Source organism: Sorex fumeus, unplaced genomic scaffold (genome assembly GCF_029834395.1).
Source record: "Sorex fumeus unplaced genomic scaffold, SorFum_2.1 ptg000044l, whole genome shotgun sequence".
Taxonomy (NCBI): Eukaryota; Metazoa; Chordata; class Mammalia; order Eulipotyphla; family Soricidae; genus Sorex; species Sorex fumeus.
In genome coordinates, this window is record NW_026606101.1 from 62,243,600 (window position 1) to 62,251,476 (window position 7,877).

Here is a 7,877-nt window from a genome sequence, read left to right on the forward strand (position 1 = left end):
GATTGGTAGCTTGAAGATCTATAACACATGTCTGTCAATGCAAGAACCCTGGTTAATCCCTGGCCCCACATGGTTTCCCCAAGTACTGCCAGGTTTGGTCCCAAACCTGAAAAAATAAATAGTTATTTGAAAAAGTTATTTCTATTTGCAAAGTCACTGATTTCTTTCTTGGGAAATCTTTTTCTAAAATAACACTACTGAATCCGGAGCAACAGTACAGCAGGTAAGGCATTGCAAACATGCTGCCAACACGGATTTGAAGTTCTGATACCCTATATGGTCCCCTGAGCACCACCAGGATTGATCTCTGAGCACAGAGTCAAGAGTAAGCCTTAAGTATTGTCAGACGTGGACCAAAAATCAGTAAAATAAAATAACATAACCCCCCCACAACTGTGAAAGCAAAAACTTCATAATTACTTGATGCCTTACTTCATGTCTCCTCGAAGTGTGTAGAGGAACCTGTAGGCAGTTGATGGTTTCAGTAACACGTTCTTTATTCACAAATCAAACTGTCATTTCACATGGAGTGGGAGTGTGGTGGGAGGGAAAGATGCTCCAGAAATGCTTCAAAATTTGAGGTTATTTTTGGAAATAGAAGTGTGTGTGTGTGTGTGTGTGTGTGTGTGTGTGCACGTGTGCCCGTTGGATGGGGGTGGGGTGAGGTTTCAAGAGTTCAGAGACCCTTGGGAAAACTCCTGGAAATTCCTGGCCATTGGAAGTAGAATTTGTTTTTGTTTGGCACTAGATTTGCTGAGAACTACAGGTAAAATTTAAAGGTGTAGGGTCTAATTTTAAGTACTAGACAAAAGTAGCAGAATCATGTAATTCGGCATTCCTTGACTTTGCTATTATTTTCATTCTTAGTCCTTAATTTTGTGTCATCTCTTCATATAATTAAAAGACAACACCATTAAAACATTTCCTTTCTTCTTCCTTCCTTCCTTCCTTCCTTCCTTCCTTCCTTCCTTCCTTCCTTCCTTTCTCTCTCTCTTTCTCTTTCTTTCTTTCTTTCTTTCTTTCTTTCTTTCTTTCTTTCTCCTTCCTTCCTTCCTTCCTTCCTTCCTTCCTTCCTTCCTTCCTTCCTTCCTTTTCCCTCCCTTCATTTCCTCCCTCCCTCCTTTCTTCTCTTCCTTTCTTTCTTCCTTCCTTTCTTTTCTCTGGGATTGGCGCAGGTTTGCATACATGTAAAGCATCTGCCCTACCATGTTTCTGGCCCCCGACAATAGTTTTGTCTTTTGGAGAGAGGCACACCCAGATTGCTCAGGAATTACTCTTAGTTCTGTACTCCAAGATCACTTGGGATGAAACCTGGATCAACTGTGTTCGAGGCAAGCAAGCACCTAACCCACTGTACTATCACTCCAGCCTCCCTGCATTTCATTATTTTCATCCAATGTCATATTCTGAACACTTTCATGTTAGGATTTGTTGATTTCAAGGAGTATTCACTTGATCATTTGACATCTTGTTACTCATCAATTTGTTCGAGCAGGCACCAGTAACATCTCCATTCGTCACTGTCACGTGCTAGTGTAGCCCAATGACGTCTGCTCGTTCTAGGAACACAAAGAGCCTCAAACCAATTATTCAGGGTCTTGACGAAGAAGTCTGACCATCTTGTAGGTGGACGGCCACGCGGTCTTTTGACATCCTGTGAAATCCAGTTGGTAACGGCTCTAGTCCAGCAGTTGTCTCCAAATCTCGTTACATGTCCAGCCCATCTGATTTTTGATGCCTTGGCAAACAAGATAGCGTCCCCGATTCTTGATCGTCGATGGAGGTCGGAACTCCGGATTCTTTATCTCATTTGAGTGAAGCGTGATACTCCAAGCATAGCTCTTTTGTTTCCTCTTTGGGAGACCCGAATAGTGTTCTCATCCTGTTTTCGTAGGGCCCAGGTCTCTGAGGCGTATGTTAATGCAGGAAGAACAGTGGAATCGAGGAGATATGCCCAGAGTTGGAGGTTCTTCGTCCTCTTAGCTATTTCTTCGACGCTCTTGAAGGCGTTCCAAGCCGCTCTCTTCCTCCTGCGCAACTCAGGTGCCAGGTCATTTGTCATGTTGACTTCTCGACCTAGGTTCACATAACTGTTGCATTCAGAGATGTTCATCCAGTTGAGAGCAAATGGAACGTCAGGAACGAGACCATTTCTCATAAACATTGTCTTCGTGAGATTCAGCTGTAGTCTGACCTTTCCACACTCACAGTCGAAGTTGGCCAGAATTTGTGCTGCTAGGCTGATGTTTGGTGTTATTAGAACGATGTCATCAGTGAAGCAGAGGTGGTTTAGTTGCCAAACGTCTATCTTCACTCCCATTCCTTTCCATTCCAGTCTTCGCATTATGTTTTCGAGGGTGGCAATGAAGAGTTTTGGTGAAATGGTATCACCCTGCTGAACCCCTCTCTTTACATGGATCATCACTTCTTTTTAGAGTGGTGAGATCCTGGGAGTGAATCCATAATACAGTTTACAGAGGACCCTGATGTATTGAGTTTGAAAGCCCTGATTGGCTAGGGTTTTGATGACCACTTCTGTCTCAACAGAATCAAAGGCCTTCTTTAAATCAATGAACGTTAGACAGAACGGCATCTTGAACTCCCGTGAAACTTCAGTGAACTTGGTTATCGTGTGGATATGGTCGATGGTGCTGAATCCTTTGCGGAACCCGGCTTGCTCGCATGGTTGTCCTTCATCTAGTGTTCTGCTAATCCTATTCAGGATGACTCGAGTGAACAGCTTGTAGATGATAGACAATAGGCAGATCGGGTGATAGTTGCCAATGTCGTGGATGTCTCCCTTCTTGTACAGTAGTACAGTCCTGCTGGTTTTCCATTGGGATGGAAACTTGCATTCAGACAGGTAGCATGTGAAGAGCCGAGTCAGTGTATTAATGAGTACTGACAGTAAGTCTTATGGTGTTCAGGTCTGACCTTGTCTGGGCCAGGTGCTCTTCCTTCCTTCCTTCCTTCCTTCCTTCCTTCCTTCCTCCCTCCCTCCCTCCCTCCCTCCCTCTCTTCCTTCCTCCCTCCCTCCCTCCCTCCCTCCCTCTCTTTCTTCCTTCCTTCCTTTCTTTCTTTCTTTCTTTCTTTCTTTCTTTCTTTCTTTCTTTCTTTCTTCTTCTTCTTTTTATTTTGGTTATATTTATTTATTGAATCACTGTGGGAAAAGTTACAAAGCTTTCAGGTTTAAGTCTCAGTCATACAATGATCAAACACCTTTCCCTTCATCGGTACTTATTTTTCACCACCAAGAACCCCGATATACCCCCCTCCCAACCCTCCCAATGCCTGTGAGGCAGATGATTTTTACTTAACTCTCTATTTTGCTTACATTTATTATTTTGACAAAAGATGCACCATTATTGTTTAGAGTTTCCACCCAACTGTGTATGAACTGCTGTAAAGGCATTGTGAAATACTTTGTTTTCTAGAGCTGGTTATGAGAACCATATGATGTCGCGTGGCTGCAATAGTGGCCGCGCGATTTTGGATTTCTGATATTTTACTAATTAAGTCTGGAGGGATTTCTGCCAAGAGCCAGATAATTACGAGGTTAGTTTTTGTGGCTCTGGAGCCATGGCTGTGCTGGAGAGCTGCTCGTGGGGGGCAACTCGTGATCTCGGTAGGGCGTGAAGGACGAGCCGATAACTCCCCCCTTCCCATGAGGTTGCAGTTGCCCCATCACTGCCGGCTCATACCTGGCTTTCCAATAAGCTCTGAGGTGGCAGCCACTTTGCTGCCAGGAGGGATGAAGGCGGAAGGAAGCAACACCCTTTCCCTCCCGGGGAGGCATGGCACTGTAGATCAACATATAGTCCAATCACTTTTCTGCCGCAAGCTGCAGGCTCTGCATTAAGTCCTTGTGCCTCTGAAGCCATAGCTGTGCTTGAGAGCCACTCATGGGGGGCAATTCGTGACCTCGGTAGGGCATGCCAGTAATGCCCCGTTTGTTTCTTTACCGATGAAATGGTGTGTCGGATTTCCGAAGGGAGAACTTTGGGAATGACATATCCATCCTGTGGAATTTGGTATGTGGGCAGGTGGACGTGGCTATAGAAGAGATCCGAGTAGAAGTCATGGATAATCTTCTCCATCTGGAAGATGTGATAGATCCATCAGGACGTCGGATGTGAGGGCAATCTGGCTGCAACATCTGTCACCCCATTGATCGCCAGGTTGATTTGGCTGATCTGGCTGGCTAGGTGGGTGTCCCCTTCCTCCCTCACCACTCCATGTGCATCCCTCCTGAAGCTGCACCACTCGGTTGAAGAGAACGGCCTTCCCCGAATAGAGACAGACTGGTCTTCAGGTGAGAGTAGCTGCGCTCTCCAGCTAAAACCTCCAAATAAGCTCTCAAGGAGTATTCACTTGGTCAAATTAAATTGCTTCAGAAAAACAAAAACAAAAACGTGTGTGTGTGTATGTGTGTGTGTGTGTGTGTGTGTGTGTGTGTGTGTGTGGCTGGTTATGAGAACCATATGATGTTGATGAAACAAATTTAAGGAACAAAGGACAGGAACTTCAGGCAGTAGTGCTAGACTGGAATTGGCCCTCAGGCCTACACAGCCGTCAGCTGCTGAGGCTGCCTTGTCAGGAATCTGGTGGGGCTTTGGGACCTGTGTCTGCTTTGCACTCCTGGACATCAGCTGTGCATTGCTGATTCTGGCCAGCCCACACTGCAAGACCTTACAGGTTCTGGAATTGCATCTCCGTGCTTGTCAAGTTGAATCTTGATGTGGTTCGCCCAAGTTATCTTTTTCACCCAGATAAGCCAGACACACAGAAAAAGCAGAGGTTCCTATTGAGCCTGAGGATAGGCTGCTCTAGATCAGGTGGGCACATCTTGGTCCTGTTGGGTGTAGATGGAGAGGCACTGCTCCCGCTGCAGAATCAACAAAGCCACCTTCGGACTCCAAGCGGTGCCTGCCTGTCTGTGTGGCTGCCTAGCCTTCAGAACTACATTTTTGATGACCACACAGCCTTACATCAATGACTGTTCCATAATTCATGACCTCCTTCATCTGCTGTTAGTTTTACTTTAGTTCCTTTCAGCGTGGGGGCTGCTACAATCGTGAATCGATTTGTATATACATACGCTCATGTCATGGCACCAAATGATCTTTCCATGGCACATGTGTTATCTGTGGTACCTTCAGGATCTAAAACATAATCCTGAGGGGACAGAGATAACACAGCAGGTAAGGCGCTTGTCTTGCACATACATGGCTGACCTAGGATCGATCTCTAACACCTCACAGGGAGACTCAAACCAGACAGGAGTGATGCCTGAGTACAGGGCCAGGAGTAAGCCCTGAGCACAGCTGGGGGTGGCTCCCCAAACAAACAAACAAACAAACAAACACAACATAATGTTTATTTATTTATTTATTGCTTTTTGGGTCACACTTGGTGATGCACGGGGGTTACTTCTGGCTCTGAACTCAGGAATTACTCCTGCATTCAGGAATTACTCCTACACATTTTTGTTTCTGTTTTTTCTGAAGCAGTTTAATTTGACCAAGTGAATGCTCCTTGCAACCAACAAATCCTAACACAAAAGTGTTCAGAATATGACACTGGGTGAAAATAATGAAATGCAGGGAAGCTGGAGTGATAGTACAGTGGGTTAGGTGCTTCTTGCCTTGAACACAGTTGGCCCAGTTTTGATCCCAAGTGCTCAGGGGACCATATGGGACGCCGGGGATCGAACCCGGATCAGCCGCATGAAAAGCAAATGCCCTACCCGCTGTGCTATTGCTCCAGCCCCCAAAATGTTGATTTAAAAGAATTCCTTCCATTGTTGCTGATAGGCCTGTCATGACCAGGGATCGCACAGATGCCCAACAGTGAAGCTCACATGGTTTTAGCTGTGCCCACCCAGGGTCACACGCCAGGTAGGTGGGTCAGAGCTCACTGCGGTGCTTGCTAAGGCTTGTGCTCCTTAGCTAAGGCACACAGGTGATGGTGTGTTCGCCAGGAGCCGATGCATCCCTTTTGATGGTGCTTTCACACACCTGATTGTGATGTGATAGGAAGTCACCTGTGGCATAGGGGATGGCATCAGTAGAACTGTCAGGCTTGAACAGAGCTGCCAGGTTGGTGTTTGGTGCATTGTGGGACACCAGGGATTCAAATCCTGACCAGATGCTTACAAGGCAGGTGCTCTAAACCCCTGCACGTCTCCCCTGAGACAATCTTTCCAGTGTGTGTATGTTTGGAGAGTGTATTTTCTAGAGGTTTATATATAGTAGAGTTAAGGGGGGTGGGGAGAAGTGGTGTGATATCTGGCATTTGCTTCTAATATTCTAGAGAAGGGCTGTAGCGATAGCACAGTGGATAGGGCATTTGCTTTGCACGCGACCAACCCGGGTTCAATTCCTCTGTCTCTCTTGGAGAGCCCGGCAAGCTACCGAGAGTATTCTGCCCACACGGTAGAGCCTGGCAAGCTCCCCATGGTATATTCAATATGCCCAAAACTGTAACAACAAGTCTCACAGTGGAGACGTTTCTGGTGCCTGCTCAAGCAAATCGGTGAACAATGGGAGGACAGTGCTACAGTGCTATTCTAGAGGAGAAAATGTGGGGTAGGTGATAGTAAGGCAATAACTGGTAATTATTAGAAATGGAGAGAGAGACAAGTGGGGTCTCTCATACTACTGTTTCTGTTTTTGTTTGTTTTTGTAGGGCACACCTGGCTGTGCCCAGGGCTTACTCCTGGCTCTGTGATCTCCTGGGGACCACAGGCAGTGTTGTGTACCAAAAGCAAGTGTGCAAGGACAACATCTTCCCAGCTGGGCTATCTCTCTGGCCCCTGCTGTCTGTGTGATTCAGTTTATTCCACTTTTCCTCTCTTTTTCTTCCCTCTGGATTTCCTGTTATTCCGTCTCATTATTTCCAGCCTCTGCTTGGAACCCCCCGTGTTGCCCTCTGGATGCTCCCCAGTTTTTCTCAGTTTCCCTCCCCACTAATACCTGTGTCATGGTTTCCTTTTCCTGTACAGGACAACTCAGGTCATGCATGGAGCCTCACATTCATTAAGTCACTCAAGTACAAAATTTGAGTCTTCAGAGAGGGCAGGCTATTGAGAAAGGAGCAAAATGTATCCACTCTCATCTTCTCGGAGGTTCAGAGGGCGCAAGAACAACTCTCTTTATTCTCTCTCTACCAGAAGGTCAGAGGCTCCTGCACAGCCCTCTCTGGTGAGACTGCATTTCCCAGAGTGCATGGGTAGTGCCAGAGATGGGGGCCCAGAGGGGAGCTTAGGAGAAAGGCTCTGTTGTCCTCTCCTGCCTCCCCCTTTCTCCCTCCCTCCCTCCCTCCCTTCCCCTACTGGCCCAAGATGGCCCCATTCTTTAGCCTCACTCTGAAGACCTCCTGAGGAACAGTATATAATTTCCAGGAAACTGATACTATCCTTGTAGTATCTCGCCTCCTCCCTCCCTCCCTCCCTCCCTCCCTCCCTCCCTCCTTCCTTCCTTCCTTCCTTCCTTCTTTCCTTTCATTATAAAGCTGTCTTGATGATCTTTTTGCTTACTGGTTTTCAAACTTTAGAAATTGCCGAATGACGTTTCCAAATTTCAAAAATGAGTTCATTTCTATTTAATAAAATGGAAACTGCCCCTTGGACCTTTTATAACCTTTCAAGATAAAGCATTAAAGAGTTTCAAGTACTCAAGGACATAAATATTTGATTTAGCTATTTTGTTTGTTGGCCACACCCAGCGGTGCTCAGGGCTAACTCCTGGCTCTGTGCTCAGGAATCACTCCCAGCAGTGCTTGAGGGACCACATAGGTGCCAGAATGGAACTCAGATCAGCCGCGTGCAAGGCAAACACCTTAATCCTTGTAGTATCTCACCTGCTCCAGATCAACCT